The sequence below is a fragment of the Halichoerus grypus genome, chromosome 14 (assembly GCF_964656455.1).
Source record: "Halichoerus grypus chromosome 14, mHalGry1.hap1.1, whole genome shotgun sequence".
Lineage (NCBI taxonomy): Eukaryota > Metazoa > Chordata > Mammalia > Carnivora > Phocidae > Halichoerus > Halichoerus grypus.
This window is the reverse complement of record NC_135725.1, coordinates 37394231-37421564: the sequence shown is the minus strand read 5'-3', so window position 1 is coordinate 37421564 and position 27334 is coordinate 37394231. Positions and strand designations below refer to the sequence as shown.

The window sequence follows — 27334 nt, the reverse complement described above, 5'->3', positions numbered from 1 at the left end:
AGAAAATTATTTGACAGGAAAGTAGCTTACCCTATGATCCAGCAATTGCACTACTGGGTATTTACCCCAAAGACACAGATATAGTGAAAAGAAGGGCCATGTGCACCCCAATGTTCATAGCAGCAATGTCTGCAATAGCCAAACTGTGGAAAGAGAAGAGATGCCCTTCAACAGATGAATGGATAAAGAAGATGTGATTCATATATGGAATCACATGGAATTCATATATGGAATTCACAATGGAATATTACTCAGCCATCAGAAAGGATGAATACCCAACTTTTACATCAACATGGATGGGACTGGAGGAGATTATGCTAAGTGAAATAAGTCAAGCAGAGAAAGTCAATTATTATATGGTTTCACTTATTTGTGTAACATAAGGAATAGCATGGAGGACCTTAGGAGAAGGAAGGCAAAAATGAAGGGGGGGAATCGGAGAGAGAGATGAACCATGAGAGACTATGGACTCTGAGAAACAAACTGAGGATTTTAGAGGGGAGGCTGGGTGGGGGGATGGGTTAGCCTGGTGGTGGGTATTAAGGAGGGCACGTACTGCATGGAGCACTGGGTGTTATATGAAAACAATGAATTGTGGATCACCACATCAAAAACTAATGATGTATTGTATGGTGACTAACATAACATAATAAAATAAAATAAAATAAAATAAAAGAAAGGAAAGTAGCTTTAATTATTTTTAAAAACTATACTACAAATCACTTGCATAAAAGGGTGGAGGTAATGATGATATGTGGTCCTTTCTCTTTTAGATTGTATAGTCCATAATTATGATATGCTCAATCAATGTATATGAACTTTTCTGCTTATTACATGACATCATCATATTATGTTCTTAATTTTTTAAGTTTTAAATTTATTATGATAAAAGAGCTCTGCTATACTAGCATTTTCCCCCAATAAAGTAGCTGTAGCTTGTAGAAAAAGTATTTTTTTTAAATTTTTAAAATTCCTTTTTAACGATTTTATTTATTTATTTATTTGTCAGAGAGAGAACACAAGCGGGGGGGAGTGGCAGGCAGAGGGAGAAGTAGGGTCCCCGCTGAGCAAGGAGCCCAATGTGGGACTTGATCCCAGGACCCTGGGGTCATGACCTGAGGTGAAGGCAGACACTTAACCAACTGAGCCACCCAGGCATCCCTAGAGAAAAATATTTTAAAGTGGAGTTTTATAGTTAGAGTTATGTAATGAATAAGTCACAGGGATGTAAGGTACAGCATAGGGAATATAATAAATGATATTGAAATAGCGTTGTATGGTGACAGATGGTAGCTACTCTTGTGGTGAATACAGCATAATGTATAGAGTTATAAAATCACTATGTTCTATACTTGAAATTAATGTAATGTTGTCAACTATACTTTAGTAAACATTTTTTTAAATGTATTAACAAATGTAGGAAAAACTGTAGCCACAGAACTGAACTTTATTCATACCAAAGAACTCACAGAGAAGAGAAACTGTGTTTGTAATCAGCATGAAAACACTGTCATTGATAATTCATCCCTTCAACATTCTCATTGTCAAGCAAAGACAGGTCTATAATCACTCTGGATGAGCCTTCATCTAAGCTCCAGCCCTGGTGTGCGAAAGAAAACTATAACTAGGAATAATCTCTAAAACAGGAAAGAAGAGAAAACAGTCCTTATTTGGTGGAGGAAACTTTTACGTTACACCAAATAATTCATAATAGAGAAGCAATTTATTCAGTTACACCTTGGAAATCTATTATTCATACAGTGACACTTGTAGGACATGTGAGGATTCTCACTGCATAAAACATTCTCAGTGTCATAAATGGAAGAAAGTCTTCAGGGATCACTCATTCCTAAGTCAATGTTAGTGATCTCACGCTGTGGAGATACGAATAGTTAAGTCAGTGTGACCAAGCTATTAGCTGGACTTCACTTCAGAAAACTTAGAGTTGGAAGTCACTCTATAAATAATCCTTTAGCATACAACTGAGCAAATAATTTGGACTTTAGTTGATGACTTATTATTTAAAATTGTAGAATAAAGATGGAGGATCATAGTGTTCATGGAAATGCTGAATGCGCAATTTGGAAACATAATAATAAACAAGGTAAACCAACTTCAATAGGTTTATATTTATATGCATAGAGTAAGAGTTGTTGCGGAACAATTAATGATGTGTGTATTTATCTTGACAAAACCATGAAACATTATCTTGAATAAAAATGGCCATTTTGTATGGTGATTAACATAACATAATAAAAAAAGGGAAAAAATGGCCATTTTGTTCATTATAAAAAAAAGAAAAAAAGTATTTTAAAATGCATTTTAAGTGGGCTTTGGAAAACAGCTAATGCCGAATATTCACCCATGCCCTATTATAATTTCAATTTATTGTAGAAATGTATAATAACATCCTTGAATCAAATTTAAAAAGTTTTAGAAGTATTAAATAATGTAGAAAAATTTTGTTTAAGGCACAGATATGACTCAGATGCTACGCGGTAGAATGAGCCAAAAAACAAAACCAAATTGCCTGTGGACGATCAGCTTATCTGGTGATCCAACTGAGAAGGAAACATGGCTTTCTGAAAAGTCCTAGTTACATTTGCTTTACTTTGTAGAAATTTAAAGCTAAGATAGTTTACTGAATTATCACTGATTTTTCTAACTTATTTGTAAGTAATTATTGGTTATTTGAGGGAAAATTCGTGTAAAGCTATTCAATTAGTTGCAAATTGCCTCATTATCTTTTATAGTTCATCTCTGTTTTTATTTTTAATTTACTTTTCACCGTTAATTTTCTTTAATGAGCAATTAACATTAAAAGAAAACTTCTTTAGATCAGCTGCCTAGATAATTAATACAGTGCATGGATTTCTGTAGAGACAATAATATGTTAATGGATGCTTTGATTTGACCTAAGCCTCAGTTTTTTCTCCTGAAAATCGTACCTGTATGGAGTTAGAGGAGAACCATACAATATAAGTAAATTGGTTATTTTAAATTCTGAGGTTAATGTATGGCTTAATTATCTACTATAAAAAGTTATTATTTGAATAATTAAGTCAACCTGTCATTGAGCTATTTTGGGGGAAAAAAAACTAACAAAACTCTCCTGAGTGTTGTTCCCCCCCAACTCCTTGACAACATGAAAATAAAATTTGTTTCATTTTTACTTCTTTAAAGTGCAAATGATTCCTTAAAGAAGAGACATTTTTTCATTTAATTTATACTGGAACAAAGATGGACTCAGGAGTATATATCCATGCTTCAGTGCAAGGATACCAAATATTTTATCTTCAGCTGCCCTCACCACATACCTTTGAACATTAGACATCTTAGGATACCTCATTAGACAGAATAATTGTGGCAAGGGTGTGACCTTGTACTTCTGAAGCAGTCTTCCATTCAGTGGATGGTGTGAATGACTAAGTCGGTCAGTCCTAGAAGATTGTAAACCATTCATTCTCATTAGGCTGCCGGCCACCAAACTCCAACACACTAGGTTGTTTGAGAAATGAAGTGATTTATTGAAGACATTTTTATTTCTGCTTCTCTTAAGGCAATCAGCAGTTCAAAGAACATAAATTAACTGAAAATTTAGGCATAAATAGCATCACTTCATTTTTGCTATATTAAGCTCCTTGCTTGCATTTGGACTGATTTGATATTAATCAGTGATCATAATTTTATAGGGCTTTACCTTTTTGAGTTTAGTTAAAGTTTGAAATGTTAAAAAAGCATTTCAGTGCTACAGACTGCAAAAGCAGTACCCAGTTGAATTGTACCAAAGACATGTGCAATTTATTTATTTTTTATTTTTTTAAAGATTTTATTTATTTATTTGACAGAGACACAGCAAGAGAGGGAACACAAGCAGGGGGAGTGGGAGAGGGAGAAGCAGCCTCCCCGCTCAGCAGGGAGCCCGACATGGGGCTCGATCCCAGGACCCTGGGATCATGACCTGAGCAGAAGGCAGACGCTTAAGGACTGAGCCACCTAAGCGCCCAAACATGTACAATTTAATTCCTCCTTTATTATTTTTAAGGGAACTTTCTCAAAACCAGAGGGAAACTATCCTTTGTAATTACCAGTAAAGGAAATTATATAATATGCTTGTTTAGGCTTATGCTACACAATTGGTGGCAACTAATGTAAATGATTCAAAATTAGTAGGAAAGATACAAGCACAGCTCAAAAGGGAGTTTAATTCTTCTTTTCAGGATGAAAGGGAAAAATCTAAGTACTTCCTGTTTTAATGATAATGTGATTTGGCTAAGTGCTGAATATATGTTTTTAAAAACAAAGGAGAAAGCTATAATGATAATGAGATAGAAATGACTTGAATAAACAAAACAACTTCCTAGGGTAGAGGATTTTCAAATTGTAGATCTTGTTTTCTGTCTCAACAAAAAAATATATATATGTATGTTTTGTCAAGGTTTAAATAGGATTAGTTTTTTTCATAGAAGTGCATATTTTGTTTCAAGCTTTTTCTTCATTTGAAAATAGTTCATTAAAATCACTTTGGCTCAGTTCCAAAATGTTGTCTGCCCAAATTCTTAGAGAATTCCCACCCTCTTTGTATTAATATGAAGTGTATTATATATATTGAAACAACATTATTTGTGATACATCCTTGGAGAAATATAGACATATCTGGAACAGGAACACAGTTCTGAAGCTACTTGATGACTTCCAAATCTCTTTTTTTCTATATAAAACCTGTTGGTGTAGGTTTAACCAGCCTATAAGTATAAAATGAGGTCATATTTGTAATAATATCCAATTCATGATGACTTTGAGCTCCCATGTTTTTAATTGTAGGAATTTGGGGCTGTAAACAATGTTCGTTTGTTTTATTTATGTCTTCATGGGCAATCACTTTTCCATGTGCTCTGTAACTTTATTACTCAAATTATAGTTTGTGGGCCAGTAGCATATGTATCTCCTGGGAACTTGTTCAAAATGCAGAATCTCAGACTCCATCCCAGGCTTTTGAGATCCTCAGGTGGTTCCTATTAAGGTTTGAGACACTCAGCTTTAGAATTCAACTCCAAATAGAATTACACACATATTTTTGAGGAGTTCAGACCCAACTCCTAGAAAGTTTTGGCAGAATAAGAAGTTTCTAATTCACTTCAGTCCAATAATCTCTGCTAGAGTTTCCATGTTTTGATCTAGGTTAGACCTTGTATTAATTAAGGATTACTGCATGACAAATTACTCTAAAATTTAGTGGCTTAAAATAACTAACATTCATACCTGTTTCTGGGGTCAGGAATCTGCAGGCGGCTCAGCATAGTAGTTCTAGCTCTGAGACTCTCACAACTCCAGCAAAGTGTCAGGGGTGAGTGTGGGGAGCTTGCAGCACCTCAGGCATGACTGGTTCTAAGCTGGAGGCTTTGGTTCCTTGACATGTGTTCACTAGTGCTGCTCCATGGCATGGCAGGAGAGAGGGAGAGAGCAAAGGAAAGAAATTCCATGTTGCCTTTTATGACCTAGTCTCCTAGTCAGAAACCATCACTTCCACCTGACTGCATTCAATAGAATTGAGTACTAAGTGTGACCCACACACAACAGGGGGGGAATTATAAAGGGTGCAAATACCAAGAGGCTGGTATCTTTGGGACCAACTTGGAGGTTGCTTCCCATAGTCTTTTCCTTGGGATGATTGCTTATCGGTCCTTCTCTCAAGGTATGGCTTTGTTCTCTGCAAGGCAATGTCACCATTTTCTGCAATAAGGAAGACTACATGTACATAAATGGGAAGGTCTCCTTTGCACTGTTTTAAATAATTTTCTTACTCATTAGATGACAACTCTCCTTGAAACCTATCTGAAGTCTCTCCATCTTGGCTCCTCATCTCCTCCAAATGACTCTCAAACCAAAACAAGACAAAATGAACAGATCTACAAGAGCATCGACTTTCACCAAAACACAATAATATAAGCATAGTGCCATTTTCATACATACTAAATAAATTCTGGTTCATCCCTTAAACTTGTTCTCCAATCCCAAACCCCACCACATGCCTACACACACACACACTCACACACACACACACACACACACACACACACACACACAGGCTCATACACACAAAGATAAGGTAAGCTGCATCATACCAGGTATTCAGTTTTTAGTATAAAATATCTGCACCCAGGCTGATAGTGACTATGTAGTTCTTCAATGGAAATATTGGATGGGTTGTTGCTTTGTATTTGTGAGACTAAAGAGAGACTTTGAATAGGCTGCTTAGGTAATGAATTTGATAGAAAATAGATAAATACATTTTAGTGTATTCATACAATATAGTATCATACAGCAATACAAAGGAACACACTACAGATGCACACAAGAATGTGAATGAATCTCAAAAAAAAAAAAAAAAAGTATGCTTACAGAAAGAAGCCAGAGGCAAAGATTAAATAAAATATGCTTTTGTTTATGTGAAGTCCTAAAACAGACAATACTAATTTATAGTGTTAGAAATCAGATCAATGGTTGCCTGAGAGGTAAAGATGTGGAAGATTCATTACAAGATTCATTTGGTAATTTGTAGGTTAATGAAAATATTCTATATCTAGGGATACTAATTACTTGAATATAAATATATATATATGTTCATGTAATAAATATATATATATATATATTTGGCACATTAAACTGTTAAAATGGGTACATTGAATTGTACATAAGTTATACCTCAATAAAGTTGATTTTTAAAATGTAAAAAAAAGGGAATTTTCTAGTTCACTTCCTGTGGACAAAAAGTATTTGCAGTAATTACATAACATTTTCCAACTTCTACCTACTATTACAAAATATTATGGACTGAATTTCAATCTGAGTACTCTGAATTCATGTGATTTTTCTTAAAGCATTAAATTTTAATCTTGCTGATTATCATTTTATATTAATAGAACACACCTCAAAAGTTTAATTTTGAAAGTATGACATTGTATATTACTGCTTTTGTTCCCCTTGACACAAGTACCAAACTTAGATAATTAGACTTGATTTATTGTTGTGTTTTCATTTACTTTTCTATATTTCTTTCATTAGCTTGAGTTTCTATAGACCTTATTACCCAGTGGTTATAAATGGAGTCACATTAACAGTAATAACATAAATTTAATTTTTATTGAAATTTTATAATTTATACATGTTCTTGGCCCTTGGGAAAAATGCTTCCCAAGTATTCTGAGGAGTCCCAGGCAGGTATTTCACATATGTTCAAATTCAAATTCAGATGGCTAATCAGCTATCACTTGGCCTCTGGTAATGCTTTCTTCTTTTCCTGATTCTAAGCCTCTTTCTGTATAGAACTATATCCACCTGATGTTTCGTGGCTACCACTGGACTCATCAGGTTCTCTTATCCCGTCAGGAGTTTGCTGGGACCCAGGTGTCCATCCTTCTTCTACATGAAACACTAGACCCTTTAGCTGTTACCATGGTAATTTGTTGCCGAGGTAGACAAGAATGTCTTTTTGCCATTCCCCTCTTAATTTTTCTGTCACATTTTACTATAGGGTTGTTGCTTATGCTCTAATGCCTTAGTCACCTTATTGGAACAGTTCCTTCAGTTTTACTTGAAAGTTCATTTACAACTCTCTCTTTGCTCCATAAGACTCACATAGGAACCTGAGCCCTGCTAATTTGAGTGTCTGGTTCCACACTTCACTGATAATTTCTTTCTTCTCCTATGACTAAATTTTTTTAGATCAAATTCAACATGTCTGCCCTCATCTCCTCTAGGTCATATTCTATTTCAAGGATATTCTCAGTTCCTTTTGATAACAAAATTTCTCTAGATCCATTTGGCCTGTTTATCAGATCCACACAGATATTTCTGAAATTTCTGTTCAGGTTCATGTGCTGATTCCTGCTATGTTTCTTGACACAAATTAGATATAATTTTGATTTTACCTACAATTAAAAGTGTGAGTTCTAATAATGTCTTATATATGAGAAAAACTTAGGAGATTCTTTTTTTTTTTTTTTTAGGAGATTTTTTTTATTCCAGGCCCGATAAATCAGTGAGCAAATCTCTACTCAGTGTCTCTATGTGCAAAATGAGAGGGTTCTGCTTTGTTAATTTGTTCACTAGGATATCCTCCCTTGATAATGTGGGAGAAAGAGACGATATGAACATTTTAAGGTGTGTATGATCTAGATATTAAGTGCTAAGGAGAAAATATAAAGCAGTGAAGGGAGTGTAGGCAGTGCTGTAGTGGGGTGTAAAATTTTAAACAGGAGACCAAAGAGGCTTTCACTGAAAAGAAGTCATTTGAGTAAAAAGCTAATGGAATAGATAAATTTTTAAGTGCTTCCCACACCCTTGTTTAGAAGATATCAAAGGTGATGATTTCTTACATCGTAGTATACTTAGTAATTCCTTGCTTTGTAGCAAATTTTTAGTAATAAGCAAAGTTCCTTTACTGAGTGTATGCATTATAATTTTGAATAATTTGTGTTTGAAGTCTAACTCTGGTAGTTTTCTAGCATCAGTATCACACTATGAGTTCTAATTCTATGGCTGGGCCATTTATCCAGTAAGTGATAGTAAGGCCTATTTTTGGCTTAACTATTATATAATAATCATGTATTTGTGTGCCCACCAAACCACAATGGCACCTTATTTAATGGTCCTCTATAGGGTGTTGATGTAGTTACTTAATAGCATTTATAAGATCACCACCAAGTGGAGGATCCCTATTTTGGAAGTTCCTTGGAGTTCTTTCTGTCATGAGTACCATTTTATTTATTTATTTATTTATTTTTAAGATTTTATTTATTTATTTGAGAGAGAGAGAGAAAGAGAGAGAGCATGAGGGGGGTAGGGTCAGAGGGAGAAGCAGACTCCCCGCCGAGCAGGGAGCCTGATGTGGGACTCGATCCCGGGACTCCAGGATCATGACCTGAGCCAAAGGCAGTCGCTTAACCAACTGAGCCACCCAGGCGCCCTGATGAGTACCATTTTAGTGACATACTTTGTATTGCCTTAAAAAAATCAAAGATTTTGGAGTCAGAAAACTTTTAGTTTGTCTCCTGGATCCTAACTTTAGTGGCTGACCAGGTGCTGACAAACACCTAAACCTGAGTTATTGAAACTATTAAATTGAGGTCACTTAATGATTTGTTGTTGTCGACCATCTGTTTTGAGTTGGATACTGTGTAAAGTACTGGGGGCAAAGCGTATCTCAAAAAGTCACTATCATGAAACTAATACTTGCCTGCCTTATAGATGAGTTACCTCATTTGCTTTCTGAAACACTTTTTATAGAGCACTTTATAATGTACAAAGCATTATCTCCTGGGACCTAGTAGATACTTGGCACAATAGGTATTAGATTAATGTTTTGTGGGGGTAACCCTTATATATGAGCTTTATTTCATCTTTTTTTTTTTTAATATTTTATTTATTTATTTGAGAGAGAGAATGAGATAGAGAGAGAGAGCATGAGAGGGGGGAGGGTCAGAGGGAGGAGCAGACTCCCCGCCGAGCAGGGAGCCCGATGCGGGACTCGATCCCGGGACTCCAGGATCATGACCTGAGCCGAAGGCAGTCACTTAACCAACTGAGCCACCCAGGCGCCCGAGCTTTATTTCATCTTAAAGAATAGAAACATTTTTGTCAGCAAGATCTGATTTACTCCATTTTTGGTTGTTTCTCATGTTTTCAACTTTCCTTGAGCTCTCTGTGTTTTTGTTTATTTTTTCTTCATCAGTGTTTATAGAATATTTATATCATTGCCTGAGCTCTCTTGTCCTCTCACTAGACTTTGTGAAAGTGTGAGAGACAGAGACTAGATCTTTAGTTTTGCATTGTGAGTACCTCATTCAATGTTGAGAACGTGGTTTATATGAATATAGTCCTTAAGTGAGGAGATATAAGCTGGTATAATCTTCTCTGGTGACAGGCTATGTGCTCTTAGCCATTTAGTTTCTCCAAGTCTCAGTTTATTATTCCTTTTTTTTAAGTTTTTATTTAGATTCCATTAGCTGCCATACAGTGTGATATTAGTTTCAGGTGTACAATTTGGTGATTCAGCACTTTCATACATCATCCCGGTGCTCGTCACAAGGACCCTCCTTAATCCCTGTCCCCTATCTCACCCATCCCCCCACTCCTCTGCCCTCTGGAAACCAGCGGTTTGTTCTCTGTGGTTAAGAAGGAACAAAGGGGCAGTGCTGAGCTGTCAGGACTGGCAGAGCAACCCCACTGGTAAATACTGGTGACATAGGTTTGTCTTTGTATTCTTAGTGATAGGAAGCGCATTCTTTAGAACTCTGTCTGCTGAGCTTTTTTTTTTTTTTTAATGTTATGCTAATCACCATATATTACATCATTAGTTTTTGATGTAGTGTTCCATGATTTATTGTTTGCGTATAACACCCAGTGCTCCATGCAGAATGTGCCCCCTTCAATACCCATCACCAGGCTAACCCACCCCCCCCTCCCCTCTAGAACCCTCGGTTTATTATTCTTAAAGAATGGATGTGAGTATGGCATGCCTGTCAGAGCAAAGTCATGAGGGTTAAATGCAATAATCTGGATCAAGCACTTTTAACAAAGTTTCCTACCTCATAAGCCTTCTGCAAATGTTAGCACCTCATCTTCTCCTATTCTTCCTCCTCCTCTTTATAATAATAATGAAATAATGATTTTCATGTTTAGGAAGTAGATGCTATTTGGGTTGAATTGAAAATGCTACATGTACCATAAATATTCATTAATTCAAGTTGGTAAATAATGTTTATAGAACCTCTATTAGGTCCACAGCGTTAGAATACATGTTATATAAATACTAGAATATAGTTTGATAGAGAATAACTTAGTGTTTCCTACTCAGGGAAAAGTCATCCTAAGGGAGACAGGCCTGAAGATGCCTGAGTTGCTCTTTGCAGCTTCCTTGTAGCTGAAAGTAGGACCTTTGCTGTCAGCTGCTCTGACTTATTTGTGCATTACTTGTCACCATGCGTCTCTTCATTCTTCCGCCTTCTCCACTTCATCGATTTAATAACACCTCAAGTAATTTGTTATTAGTAGTAAATATCACCTTGAAATAGTGATACTAATTCTATTTATCATATGTTACATTTCTAGGATCTTGATGGTTTGATAACCTGTCTTTATTGTCTATTCTTAATTTCATAGACAAATATAGCCAAGATATTTTTATGTAAAATGCAAAGGATGAGTGAAAGAGTATTGACTTAACATTTTATAGGGTTAAAAAACAAAGAAAAATCTACATAAACTGAGAGCAGTTGTAGACCTGAAAGTTTAATTATATTGACAACAAGAAAACATTGGTTGTAAAAGTCGTGGGTGTGTATGTGTTTCTGCACACAAACCCATAGATTTTTGAAGAATCATTTCATGATTGACAGTACCATACTCTTTACTAGGTAGTAAGTAAGAGGAAATGAGGCGTTCTTTGCACTTTAGTCATTGCTGCATTTTAGTTTTCAAGAAAACTTCATGCCCACAAGCAAACCTGATGAAAGACATATAAGAATGTAGTTCATTCTTTTTAGATTCTTACTATCATTGTGGTTTGTTTCCCTTATGACTAACTGCAGAAGATTTATTCTCATAAGCTGCTTTAGGTAGAATTTTCATGCAATTTTTATGCTTCCTCTTTTTTTAAAGTGCTTTTTGACATCTTTTCTGAATATTTTCATTCTCATGAATGTTCTTTTCTATGTCACTTTTTATTGAGCTGAATATAGCAATTTGTGGTTGGCATGATACCAGTCTATATTTAGCATTCTTTCTTGTAAAACTCCTCTCACCATATGAAGGCTACAAAGATGTAAGGTTCACATTTTTTTTCATGTTATGCTCATAGTTCATGTCATTTAATCCTAGATAAAAATAATTGAGTGTCATTATTGGGCCTATTGACTTTATCTTTCATTATAAATTGTGGAGAGACATTTGTGCTAGTGATAACCAAAAAAGAATCTCAGAAAAACTTTTGATTAAATCTTTTATAATTTATTTTTATGTAAATGTCTTCACTGGATTTTGTTTTAAAAAACACATCTTACCCATAACACAGCTTCAAATAAATATCTCATAGTAGGTATAAGTCTTCTCAAACAACATTTATATTTATAGTTTTGTTCTCACATGGTATTACTTTTCATTTACCAATATCAAATTTCAAGTTCTCCTTGCTAACCTAGTTACATCACTGAATAGATTTCATTTACCTATGACTTTTTCTCACATTTTTTTAGCTTGTAAAGTAGGTTATTTTTGTGATCTAAACTGTTAAAAATATCACAAATGGAAAAGTCAGCTATTATCCTGAAAAGTCTCCAGTTTATTAATAGGGACTCCTTTCCTTTCGTGTGTGTGTGCATGTGTACGTGTGTGTTTCTGTTAATCTAATATTCTTTTGGTTATACTCCTAAAACTTAGAGATACTTTAAATTTCTTCCAATTATTTTTTTACTTGAAGAAAAAAGAAACCTATAAAACATCATATTTTTGTTTAGGTTTGGTGTATCTCTTGCTACAGTAGTTACTATGATGTGATGTGAGGTTTCTCTACCAAGTAAGTGTTCATTTTCTAAAAACCTTCTGGAGAAATGTAATTTTTTTTTCCTGAATTGGATAATATGTTCATCATTTGACTTCCAAAGATGATTTAATCAGATAAGTTATAATCTCCTAGACAGATGGTTTGAATGAAAGAAAGGTGTGTGAATGGGACAGAGTATGAGGTACTATCTAAAGATGGGCATTTGATCAATGGGAGAATTGCACAAATAGTGATGAATGGGAGAAAGAGAAGGAGCATTAAAAAGTAATAGTAATTATTATGATAAGCCAACCTATTTCACAGTGTATTTTAGGGTGATCAAAATTATAAAACATGATTCAGAGGAAGATAAAAATAGTTTACCATTTTAGATCATCATCGTTTTTTTGTTTTTGTTTTTGTTATCTGAAAGCTCAAATTTGTTAAGTTATATATCATGCTATTTTTGGCTTAAAAGTAGTTTGGGTGATGCTGTCAAAGGTCCAGCTAAGATATGATTGTTCCTTTGGCTATGGGGTTGGATTTCTTGTTCAAAAATAGTGCAAGAGTCTTTCCATATTAAACAAATAGAGCCTGTTAGTTATTGCTCATTTATATCATTCATTGAATAAACCTCTATTGCAACCAACTCTATGTGGCATCTTTGAACAGATGAACAGAATCTGGTCCTGGCCTTTAGTGGATTATCTCTACTGTTGTATGTCATTTGTTGGGATTCAAATAGCTTACTCTCTCCTCTGTGTTAAGAGAGAATCACAATAATTTGTGAAATGGAAAGAGTATTTATATAAGCATTTATACTCATTTGGGACTCATTAAATTTATGATGGACCTGAGGTTTGAGGAATGAGCTCTTGATAAATAATGAGTTATAGTCTTTAGTTTAAGCTTATGGTTTTATTCCTTGCATACTGAGATTTGTGATTTTGACCAAAGACCTACCAGAAAACATCACTGAACAGAATATTGGAGATATATCAACATTTCATTTTGCTTGATGTTCTTGGGTTAGTATTGTAATGCACAAATCACACAACATCCTCATCAGTTCCTTGGTTAAAGTCATTAGCATATTGATTATACTTGTAAATTTTAATAAAACCCATTGTAAAATTCCGACCATGACTGCCAAGCCCATGGGTGCCACCAGCCCATCAGTCCTTTTGCAATCTCCCAGGCATTATTTTTTTAAGTCTTATTTGATTTATTTCATCAGATTTTATGGTTTTCAGTTACAGAGCCTATACATATGCTGTTATAGTGATAAATGAATATTACTATTTTGGGGAATTAATAATTTAATTTGAATTTTCAGTTGTATATTGTTTATATACAAATGTATTTGTGTGTGTGTGTGTGTGTGTATTGATCTTATATCCTGAAAAATTGCTCAATCACTTATTAGTTCTAGGAATTTTTTTTAGTTTTCTTGGAATTCTCCATGTAGACCATAATATTGCCTGTGAAAAAGAACAGATTTGTTTCTTTTGAATCAGAAGGCTTTTTATTTCTTTCAACACTGCCTGAGACTTCCAGTATGATGTTGAATAGGTGTGATGAGAGTAGAAAAAAATCTTTGCCTTTTCTTGAGCTTAGCCAGAAAGCATTGATATTTAAGTTTCATTTTTATCTGTAGGTTTTTTGTCATTTAGGTCCTTTATCAAATTGAAGATTTTCCAACATTCCTAAATTAGAATTTTTATCATAAAAAGATCATGAATTTTTAAAATATTTCACCTGTATCAATTGATAAAATCATGTGGCTTTCAAACTTAAACTATTAATATGGTAGATTACATTGATTAATGTCTGATTATTCAACCAGCCCTACATGCCTAGGGTCCACTTCACATGGTCATATGCTGACGTTCATGAGGGATACATTTGCATCTTTTTTTTTTTTTAACTGTTTTCATCTGGTTTTAGTATCAGGATAATGAAACATTATACAACAAGTTGGGAAATGTTCTCTTCTATTTTTCTGGAAGTGATTGTTTAGAACTGGCATTATTTCTTCTTTAACAGTCTGGTAGTCTTCACCAGCAAAATTATTTGGGCCTGGTAATAGCTCTTTTGGGAAGTTTTAAATTACAAATACAATATCTTTAATAGTCACGGAACTATTAAGATTACCTGTTTCATAGTATGTGTGAGTTTTTGATTAAATAATATTTTTTGAGGAATTAGTAAATCTGATCTAAATTGATGAATTTATATACCTAGAGTTGTTCATAGTAGTTCTTTATTTTCCTTTTTAAAAAATTCAATTTATTTAAACTAAAAAAAAGACTTACACAATTCGTTCAGCCATTTCTCTTACCCCCACCCTTCTCCTCTGGGAAACCACCAATTTATTTTCTGTATCTATGAGCTTGGCATGTATGCATGTATGTATGTATTTATTTACTATGTTTAGAGTCCACATATAAAAGAGATCATATGGTATATGTATTTCTCTGACTTATTTCACTTAGTGTAATACCCTCCAGGTCCATCCATGTTGTCACAAATGGCAAGATTTCCTTCTTTCTTTTTGGCTGAATAATATTCCATTGTGTTTATATTTATCTATTTACCACAATTTCTTTATCCATTCATCCACTGATGGATACTTGGGTTGTTTCCATATTTTGGCTCTTGAAGATGGTGTTGGGCGGTCATGGTGCATATATCTTTTTATGTTGGTGTTTTTGTTTTCTTTGAATAAATACCCAGAAGCAGAATTGCTGGATCGTATGGTAGTTCTGTTTTTAATTTTTTGAGGAACCTTTATACTATTTTCCATAGTGGCTATAACAATTTGTATTCCCACCAACAGTGCACCAGTGGTTCCCTTTTCTTTACATCCCCTCCAACACTTATTCCTTGTCTTTTTAGTAATAGCCATTCTAAAAGGTGTGTGGTGATATTTCACTTTGGTTTTGATTTGCATTTCTGTGATGATTCATGATGTGGAGCATTTTTTCATGTATCTGTTGGCCATCTGTATATCTTCTTTGGAAAAAAATATTTGTTCAGAAATCTGCCAGTTTTTAATCAAATTATTTGTTTTTTGGCAATTAAGTTATATGAATTCTTTATATATTTTGGATATTAGGTCATTATCAGATATATATTTTGCAAATATTTTCTCCCATTCTGTAGGTTGCTTTTTCATTTTGTTGATGGTTTCCTTTGCTGTGCAGAAGTTTTTAGTTTGATATAGTCATATTTGTTTGTTTTTACTTTGTTGCTTTTGTGTTTGGTATCACATTAAAAAAACCATCACCAAGACCTATGTCAAGGAGCTAACTGTTTATATTTTCTTCTAGGAGTTTAATGGTTTCAGGTCTTATGTTCAGGTTTTTAGTACATATTGAGTTAATTTTTGTGTGTGGTACAATATAGTGACCTACTTCCATTCTTTTGCATGTGGCTGTCCAGTTTTCATAACAATGTTTATTGAGAGACTGTCCCTTCCTCATTGTATATCCTTTCCTCCTTTGTTGTAAATTAATTGATCATATATGCGTGCATTTATTTCTGGGCTATCTGTTCTGTTCCACTGATCTAAGTGTCTGTTTTCATACCAGTATCATTCTGTTTTTATTACTATAGCTGTGTACTATAGTTTGAAATCAGAGAACATGATGCTTTCAGATTTGTTTTTCTTCCTCAACATCGCTTTTGCTATTTGGGATCCTTGGTGATTCCATTTCCATTTTAGGATTGTTTTTTCTATTCCTGTGAAAAATACCATTGGAATTTTGGTAGGGGTTGCACTGAATCTATATATTGCTTTGGGTAGTACGGGCATTTTAATACTATTAATTTTTCCAATTCATGAGCATAGAATATATTTCCATTTATTTGTGCCTTCAATTTCTTGCGTTAATGTCTCTTAGTTTTCAATATTCAGGTCTTTAACCTCTTTGGTTAAATTAAATTATTCCTGGGTATTTTATCCTTTTTGATGCAATTGTAAATGGTGCACTCTCCCAGTTTTTATCTCTCAATCTATACTTGTCTGATTCCACAGCACTTTATTTTGGTTACATTCTTGGTGAAGGCTGGCATGCCATCATTTTCAGCACTTTTTTTATGCCTTCCATTCCCAGGTTTTATTGCCCATAAGCTATACTTGCCTGGTTAGACTTAATCATAAATTAACCAAATATTAGTTCATGCTTTTGTGTGTGTGTCAAAAACATTTCTCTCCTTTACCTCCCCCATCCCATCTTACTTCATTTCTTTGTTCCCTTACATATTAGCTAAAATATTACTTCTTTTTTTTAATTTTTTAAATTTTTTTAAGATTTTATTTATTTATTTGAGAGAGAGAGAATGAGAGACAGAGAGCACGAGAGGGAAGAGGGTCAGAGGGAGAAGCAGACCCCCCGCTGAGCAGGGAGCCCGATGTGGGACTCGATCCTGGGACTCCAGGATCATGACCCAAGCCGAAGGCAGTCGCTTAACCAACTGAGCCACCCAGGCGCCCCTAAAATATTACTTCTTATTGAATAAACAGTTCTTGTCACTGCAAACTCGGTCAAGTTACCCCATTATTAACTTTCACAGGAGTTTTGAATTACTTCTTTCTGGTATTTATCTCAATTACAATTGTTTGTGTAATTTTTCTTTTGTTTAATGCTGTTAATTCTTCTGGGATATAAGCTTCTTGTCAGAAGGCCTATGTCTGTCTTATTTACACAGTTATCCAGAGCAAAGGGAGCATTCAGTAAATGTGTATTAAATGTATGGGTGCACATTGCATCTGCTCTAAAATGGAAATACTCAAGAACGGATAGGTAATGATAGCAGAGATGTGGTAAAGGAGACTTACAGGGTCTCTTCAAATTCTGAGTCAGTGTTTTTTTCTAGATGAAAATGAAGAAACAATCTATCTATACAATATGGGTAAAATAGAAAAAGAAGCTAATAAGATATGGAGGTAGTGTGAATTTGAGAATTGTAGCATTAATTCTAAATTGACATTAGTATAGCACCAATTTTATATTTTGTTTAAACCTTGTGTTTTGGAGTGGGACAGAATATGATGCAGCATAGGCAGGGCTAAAAGAGAAAGGGGCAATTAGAGGAGAGAGTCATGAAAAATTCAAGTCCACGTGTAGAAATCGACCTTTGTTGATGAAAAATGGGTGATGGCTCATGCTGCTTATTATTGACCAATAGTTTTGCCCAGATGCCCACTAATCCAGAAGCATCTTGAGGTATATTATGACTGTAATATATGGTTAAATCCCACATGACATAGCCTACTTTCTGTGAGGAACAAAGGTCAAGACTTCCAAGACTCTTGACTAAATCTCTAGAATAACCAAACTGGTTAATTTTTTTTAGTTCTGCCAAAGGCTACCATACTGTATCAGACATTCCAGCTTCAAAATTTTTCATGCAGGAATTTTTGAATGGCAAGAATTTTAAATCCCAGATTCTTGGTTTGAATTTTTTATTTGTGGTAATGTTAGAGGATTGTATTCTCTTTTTAGCAATGTAGGTGTATGGTGATTATCTTGTAGAGGTATTAATAATAATGTAAAAACCTGTATTTTGAAGTATCAGTCTATGGGGAACTTAAATATATCCAGTTTTAAAAAATGCCATTTCCCTTCTACTTAATACTCTGATATCCCTCAGAAATGACCTAAACTGCTGAGACTAGACTGAGGGGTAGTGAAATAAGAAAGGTGATTTACCCAATTAACACAGCAAGTGAGTTGTCTCACTTCAGCATGTGGTGGTTAATTGTACACAAAATACACAAACCCTGCTAAGTGCATTGGCATTAATTTGATTCTTGGTTGCTATCACTGAGGATAGCACCATAGTCCTAAATTAGCTGAAATTATGAATACCTCTGCTTGGTCACTCTTTGAATATTACCTCAAAGACTCTTTGACAGGAGTTTGCTTCTTTAACTGCCTCTGCCATGACATTCATCATAATGTTAAAAGAGAATGTTTAAATTATTTGGTTAAGTCTCTGAATAAACAGATCAGTAGTCTATAAACTTGTCAATCTCCTTTCAGGAGTAGAGTTGTTTTAAGGCAAATATCTTGTCTTGCATTTCATATATGTATAATATTTCTTCAGAATTTGGAATACAATTAAAATCCACTGATTCATTTGAAAATTGACACGGTTCTTCTGAGACTTAATATTGTTTCTCATTTGTTGAACAAATACTTCTACAGTGCTTTGTATGTACCAGACACTATTCTAAGTACTTTACAAATGTTAACTGTTAATCTTCATAATAGTCCTATGGGCTAAGGGTGATTTCTGTCTTCATTTTAGAAAAAGATGAATTTGAAAGAGAGAGATGGCATATAATTTGCATAAATTTACATATCTGGAAAGTGGAAAACCAAAATGGGAAGCCATGCAGCCTGACATCTAAGTCTGCACTCTAGGCATCTGTATTTTGTTGCCTCTTATTGTAAAAACAATTGCTGTCGACTAACTGTTTGCAACCCCCAAAATTCATTGGTTGAAGCCATAGTGAGAGGGTTTTGGAGGTGGAGCCCTTGGGAAGTAATTAGGTTATGAGGGTGGAGGCCCCATGATGGAATTAGTATCTTTATTAGAAGAGGAAGAGAACTAGCCTTCTCTCTCTCCATGGGAGGGTACAATGATAAAATGGCATTCTGTAAAACAAGAGGACCTTGACAAAGAACCCACATGTGCTGGCACTGTGATTTTAGACTTCTAGCCTCCAGAACTGTGGGAAATGAATGTTTGTTGTTTAAGCCTCCCAGTCTATGGTATTTTATTTTATTAGCTCAAACAGTAGTGTTTCTCTGGCAAACATGTCCTGTATTTGAGGAAACTAACTGAACTGTTTGGTTCCCATTAGATATGCATGTCTATGCTGTATTAAGATCTGTGTGTGTCTAATGATACTTTGAATGTAGCAGATTAAATGGTATTGTGTAGAGAATATTGATTTAAGGATTAGATATTCTTGACTATGTATTCAGATACACTACCTGTGTGATACAGTTCAAATCATTTTATCTCCCTGAGACCTAGTTCCTTCCTTTGTGAGATGGGTATTATAATTCATAACTTTCAGATTATAATCATCACTAGTTTATGGCAATTACTATTAATACTACTAAAATGATTACTATTACTACTAATGCTGCTATGTTACCTTAGAGTAGCAATTCTGGCAAAATTTCTATTCAGTTCCATACCTAATTATAAAGTAATTGAAGTGATATTTATCAGCAAAATTTTGTGCCATAAAAGCAGAGGGAGATTTTTTAAAAAGTAAAGGAAGCAAGGAAGTTTAAGAAAATCAGAAAATGCTTTATGCCAACATTGTATTCACAGCATATAGGCACATACACTTGTATTTTGTTTTAAAGATGAATATATTGGGGCACTTGGGTGTCTCAGTTGATTAAGCATCTGACTCTTGGTTTTAGTTCAGGTTATGATCTCAAGGTCGTGAGATTGAAACCTGCTTTGGGCTCCATGCTGGGCGTGGAGCCTGCTAAAGATTCTCTCCTGCTTTCCTACCCTGCTTGCACATGTTCTCTCTCTCTCTAATAAAAATAAATAAATAAAAATAAAAATGAGCATATTAACACAGTTTTATATGCTGTTGATTGAAATAAAAACATATTACCAAGACACAAAATGAAATGTTTTATTTCAAAAATAGCATAGTCTTATCAAAATGATTTCTGTATGCCAGCTAAGTGGTGAAAAGTTCATAGTGACACCAATGTTATCTCTTTGAGAAGTTGCCTAACCTTATAGGAACTAGAGGTTTGCCAGAACATATTAATTAAAATATGCAAATAAAGTACTTCATTGTTATCATTCATGCTTAATTAAACTTGAACAACAAAGACTTAAGTCTCTGATTCCAGTTTCTATTGAGTTCAGAATTGAACAAAAAACTAATATGAATGGAAATGACAGTGCCATAGTCTGTTACTGATTCATGACATATATTTGGGTATATAGTAATCTCAATGAGTTATCTGCTTCTATAGGGGAAGAAATGAGGTTCTAAATTCCCGATTATTGATCAGTCTCATTTCTTTGTAAAAATACAAGTGATTCATATAGCAACAGAATGAAGACTAAGAAATCAATGGTTCCCACTGAGCTCCTGGTTTTAAAACAGTATATTCGTGGATGTCATTCCTATCTCGGGAAGTCTGCACTCTTTGTATAAAAGAAGTGAAAAACTTAGAAGAACTCCTAAATAAAATAAGTACACTCAAAATTAATTGTCACTATTTGAATGTAATATAAAATTCTTTAAGTGTGAGTTTGCATTGGTTCACTACCTGTGGTAAAGTACTATATATTACGGTATCATCCTAAATCTAAATTATTATCATTCAGGTACATAATTCTCTTTAAATTCGAAGTTTCAGAAGGTGTTCAAGAAATATTTACTGAAATACTTTCGAACTGAAGTGGGATATTCAGTTTAACTCACTCCTGGTCTTACACTGTAAACATGAAAAACAATCTTTCAAGAGTAGATTGCTTTCATATGTTTTTCCTTTAAGAGCCTCGAAAATTATCTTAGTTATGATATAGATATCCTATATGTATAAATTTGCTTGTTTTAATCCATAAAATATCTTACGATCTATGTTTCTTTCTTTTTTTTTTTTTTTGTAATTTTTGCCCTGTGCCCCATGCCATTTATTAATTACCATATTTTAAAAACAACAATACTGTTACAAAGAGGAGGGTTTATCATCTGCATATCTTCTTCATTCATGTCAGCTTGGCTTTCTTCTTAGCAGGTTCTTTATGCCCTTTGGCCTTTCTTCTTAAATTCCGCCTGTCTACCTCAGGTACTTCCATTTCTATTTCCTCTGAGCTGCTATCCACAATTTTTTCTGTTGACTGCGTAAACTGATCCATTTACTCAGAAGATGCTTCAAACTGCTCCTCTGACTGGTTCTTCTGTCCTGCGTTCTGTGAAAATGGCACATCTTCAAGTTCAACTTCTATCAAAGAGCTCTGAGAAAGAGCTGTAGATGTTTCCTGGGGCTCAGGTACCCCCTCGTCACCCTGGTCTTCCAATGAAGTAGTGTTGGGTGATAAATTTTCAGAGATTGATTCCTCAGAAAATTCAGCTATCACAGAGTTTGGAAAACCACTGTCAGATCGTTGGTGGTGGAGTAGGATACCTAAAGATCTGTTTTTATTTCTAATTTATAGAATGTTTAACCATCTAGTCTGGAAAATCATATTTGATCAGTGTATTAGTATCCTATTGCTGCTATAACAAATTACTTAAATTCATGACAAAACAATTCAGATTCACTATCTTTACATTTTTGGAGGCCATAAATTCAGATTTGGACTCTCTGAGTGAAAATCAAGATGTCAGCAGGGCTGCATTCCTTCTAGAGACTATAGAGGAAAATCGATTTCCTACCTTTCCATCTTCTGGAGGTTATCTGTATTCCTAGATTTGTGGTCCCTTCCATCTTCAAAGCCAGCAAATGAATCTCTCTCAGCTCTGCTTCCAGCATCATTTTTTCTGGCTCTGATTCTCCTGCCTAGCTCTTTCACTTAAAAGGATCCTTTTGATTACATTGGGCCCATGAGATAATTTATGATAATCTCTCCATCTCAAGATCTTTAGCTTACTTATATCTGCTAAGTTCTTTTTGCTATGTAAGGTAACATATTCAAAGTTTCCAAGGATTAGGGCATGGACATCTTTGGGGGTTGGAGGGGCATTATTCTGCTTACCATGATGAGTATAATAGACATTTCAGGTGGGGGTATAGGTAGCTGCCTAAACTAGGTCCATTTCCTTTCGTGGAAGACTATCCTTCTATCTACAATGTTGGATTCCTGTTTTTATTTTTATTTTTTAAAGATTTTATTTATTTATTTGAGAGAGAGAATGAGAGAGAGAGAGCATGAGGAGGGGAGGGTCAGAGGGAGAAGCAGACTCCCTGCTGAGCAGGGAGCCTGATGTGGGACTCAATCCTGGGACTCCAGGATCATGACCTGAGCCAAAGGCAGTTGCTTAACCAACTGAGCCACCCAGGCACCCGTATTCCTGTTTTTCTTATTTCCTTGAGCTACCGGAGTCCAAATATTTCTCAAGCACACACACAACACACACACACACACACACACACACACCCCATTACCATCACCACCATTACCATTTTAATACAAGGATGGTTACCTCATTAAGCTGACCCAATAATTTGTTCCTCCAGAAAATCTGGAGACTCAGGATTAAGAATGCTCATCAATGTCTTCTATGGCTTGAGCAAAAATATTGTAAGAAACCCAGGATGAGAAGGCCTTTTGGGGAAAATGTGTACTAATGAGAAAGGGAGTAATGCCACTCTACCTACAGAAAAAACAAAATGAAGGTGATACAGAAAGAATGAAGGGGGGGAAATCGGAGGGGGAGAAGAACCATGAGAGACGATGGACTCTGAAAAACAAACTGAGGGTTCTAGAGGGGAGGGGGGCGGGAGGATGGGTTAGCCTGGTGATGGGTATTGAGGAGGGCATGTTCTGCATGGAGCACTGGGTGTTATGCACAAACAATGAATCATGGAACACTATATCTAAAACTAATGATGTAATGTATGGGGATTAACATAACAATAAAAAATTTAAAAAAAAAAAAGAAAGATGAATAGAGAAAGGGCCTCACCTGATCATTATGAAACACAAAAAGTAGACTTAGTTGTTCATGGCTTTCTCGTTCATATTTTCAGTTTCTGTGAAGCCTGCCTATACATCCTGTCCTTGAGTTTTATGTCAAATCAATGGAACCAGCTTTTGGGAGCCAAATGTGTACATGTCTTCCCAACTCTGCATTTGGTGGCATCATGTTCATGGCTTGAAATCGACTATGGTGGGAGTATTTACACTATGGAATTAATAAAATGCTATGGATGTGGGATAGAGAGCTACTTGTGAACTATTTACCAGCACACAACTGGACATAATCTTAGGTCCTGTAGTCAGTTTCTTTCCTTTTGTATAAGTTAGTTGAATGAACTTCCGTACTTGCAATGAAAAGCACTTTTACCAGAATATGGATGATAAATTTAGGACATTTATTAACTCGAGCTGCTACATATTAAAAGACATACATACTTTCCTCTAGAAATTTTGAATTTTTATTCACTTTTTTAATGTAGTAAATTACCATATTTTGGGGAAGACAGGCAAAAGGACAACCAGGTGAAGTAGAAAAAAACAACAAATGCATTTCTTATTCATTAAGATTAGCAGTTAAGGGACACCTGAGTGGCACAGTCAGTTAAGCATCTGACTCTTGGTTTTAGCTCAGGTTGTGATCTCAGGGTTGTGAGACTGAGCCCTGCATTGGGATCTGCACTCAGTATGGAGTCTGCTTGAGACTCTCTCCCTCTCCCTCTGCCTCTCTCCCCTCCACCCCATGCATGTTCTCTCTCTCTCTTTCAAATAAATAAATAAATCTTTAAAAACATATTATCAATTAAGTTTATTCAGGAGTTTTGGAAGAGACTTCTAGGATGAGGTGCCTATTCAGCAGAACTTTGTATAATGGGTTGCATATTTACAAGTGTTACCACTCTGAGGGACTAATATAAACCTAAAGAATAGATGGAAAAAATTGCAGAGTGTAAGTGGCTGATTAAAAGAATTGTTCCTTGGTTGGCATGTTTTTACTTATTCAGAATAAATCAAGTTGTGGTTCTGAATTGCAAATATTAAAAATGAAAACCCATCCTCAGATATTTTCTACTCCAAATTACCATCTGACCCTTGTTTATAAACTTGTAAGTAAAAATGTTAAGTGGAGTGATGAATATGAGCTAGAAATGTGACATGACCCAGTCAAGATCAGTTGGAAATTTTAAATACCAGATCTGCTCATTAACACCATTGGCTCAGAAGTTTGTCTTCAATCTGTAATTTTATTTGTCATTTACTGTGGTTGATCAATAGCTCAGCAGTGATGACAGAGAATAATTGCTTAGTAATTATAAATTTTGTCTGGTTATATTGACTAATCACAAGACACTGTTTCTAAAAGTCAACTAAACATTTGGGAGGCTCATTTGGATATAGGAGTATTCATTTAGTTGCTCAGAAATGGATATTCTTATTAAGGAAGATGTGATTTTCTTTGTGTTTTCAATAAAAGTTACCCCAGTATGCACAGTGGTTTAAACATTAAATTTTAGAGTTTTAAAATGGGAAAAGGATTGATTTTCTAAATTATTTTGATGACATTTTAAGGAACAATTTATTTCTTTGAAACAGATGTTCTCCATTTCTATTTCAAGCCCTTTAAATGTTAAAAAAAAAAGTTGAAACCAAATTGCATGAAAATAAGTATCAGAGACATGCCCACAATGAACATACCAAAGATAAGCGAGTGATAACAATTAAGACATTTTCCATTTGGTGGCATCTACCCTTGTTAACAATGATGTATTTAACTTGGTTAATTTTTTTTCACAAATCTCCATTTTATATTTATAACCACCTGTAGTGTTTATGACAATGTGAAATAATAATTAAAGTATTCCCTTGGAGCTATTGAGCATATGGCATGTTGAATCCTCTGTTGATTTCATTGTGACACTGGTTCTATTTTTTTATATGTTTTCTCAACATGGTTATTTTAAGTTTTGCTGAAGCTTCAGTGATGAGACAACCATTTAAAAGGAAAAAAAGAATTAGACTTCTTGTCTTTTTTTTTCTTCTTGTTTTTGTTGTTGTTGTTGTTGTTAGGGAAATGGGCTGTGTGGTTTCTTTGATGCATGCTTTGTCCAAACTTAAAATAAAAATAGGACAACTTGATGTATTTGAAATAATTAGGGTAAGATATCAATGTGTACTAAATACAGTTAAGCCTTAGAGTCAAGAGCCTTACACGCTAATGTCTTTCAGTCCCCTTATTTCAGTTGACACACTGATTTTTAACAATCAGCCTCATACCTAGATACTGAATTTCCTGCCTACAAAAGAATGTTTTGATTCTAAATACCAGGATTTTATTTTTTAAGGGCAGGGTTATGTGGATTAAAAGCATCATATAAACACTAAGAGTATAAAATGTATCATATTTTTTAAACAACTGCCCATCAAAAAGAAACCTAGAAGATTTGTTTCAAAATCACAGTATGTTTCCAAGCAGTTATCTATGGTAAATCATTCACATCCTTTTCCTCAATGCTGAAAATTCTTATGAGATATCATTAGACTCTTACAACTTATAATGGAAAAATCAATGCAGTAAGAAAATTAAATTTTACTGATAGCCTTTAGGCAAAATGCAATGTTAAAATGCATTTTAGCTTCCCATGTGGTTCATAGGCAAAGGAAGAAATGGAATCTGGGTTAGCTGTCAGTGCAAAATATTTTTTTTTAGAAGCCGACAGGCCTGCCTGTGAACCGAACTCTTTCCTAATGCATTTGTTCCTTGATTACTTAATAATGTGAAAATAACCATCCTAATATGATCATTTGAAAGGTCAGAAGTCTGTTCTACTTAAAAAAAAAATAATAATTCCCTAGTCAAAATAATGAGGAGATTTTCAATCTTCCCAGGAAGAGGAGTTAGCACAAAGAAAATGGATCCATCTCCTGAGTAATAGAGCAATGACATTTGGACCCCTAGGGAGAGAAAGAGTGGGGCACAGATACAAAAAAGATGGGGGAGAAGGACAAACTAAGGGAGAGACTTGGACTAGAAAAGAAAATTCATCAAGCTGCCACCTGCCTCTTGTGAAGATGTGACACGTAGACTACACTTGATGTGGTTTGTAGTCACTGTAAGTGACCACTTCCTTTGTTGGCAGACAGATATAGCAGACATGGATTGACACTCGTGCACTTTATTCATCCTGCATCTATAATAAAGTCATGCTTTATAAGAGTGATTTAAATGACAATGTTCTTTGCTTAATCACCAAGGGAAATGTACACAGTTAATTTCTAGATCATAAACAAAGACAGTAGTGCTTTATAACACCTTTTCTACTTTAGACCATGATTTAAAAATTCATTTATTGCCCTCATAAAATGCAATGACTAAGTATGAACACAGTTTTTTCCCATTTGACTTCTAGAAAAAAAATTATTTTTTTTGAAATTTGCATGTTATTTAATAATAAAGATTAATAATTTTTCCTAACTTTCATAGGCTTCAAAAGAATATGTTTATAGTTAATATTTGAAAATTGTTCTCAAATAGCTTTAAATTCTTTTTTTTTTTTTTAAAGATTTTATTTATTTATTTGACAGAGACAGCGAGAGAGGGAACACAAGCAGGGGGAGTGGGAGAGGGAGAAGCAGGCTTCCTGCTGAGCAGGGAGCCCGATGCGGGGCTCGATCCCAGGACCCTGGGATCATGACCTGAGCCGAAGGCAGACGCTTAACAACTGAGCCACCCAGGTGCCCCTAGCTTTAAATTCTTAATAATGATGATTATTAATATTTGAAAGCACTTAGGTATTTTTATTGATGCCTACAATGTCAAATAATAGGTAAGAAAGCTATTTTATTTTTTGAAATAAAGATAGCCAGTGAATTTAGTAATCTAAAGGATATTGGTTGTCTTGCCTAGTATCACAATATTATAAATATTTTCCATAGTTTAAAAATAATTTTTGTGTCTTTCCTGATGATTTTTTGCTTTGTTGTTTTTCTAGCTCACACCACACTTTTCTAAAGCTGCTTACTGTAAGATTTATTTTCAACAACTTGTAGAAAGTCCTCTTAAAACCTTATTGTAGAGAATCAAGTGAGAAA

At 34.7% G+C, this 27334-nt stretch overlaps 1 protein-coding gene across 42 annotated transcripts in view; it reads left to right on the top strand.

Moving 5' to 3' along the window:
* Positions 1-27334, top strand: part of PTPRD (protein tyrosine phosphatase receptor type D) — a 2297676-nt gene that overhangs the window by 18926 nt on the left and 2251416 nt on the right. The gene's annotated exons all lie outside the window — the stretch shown is intronic.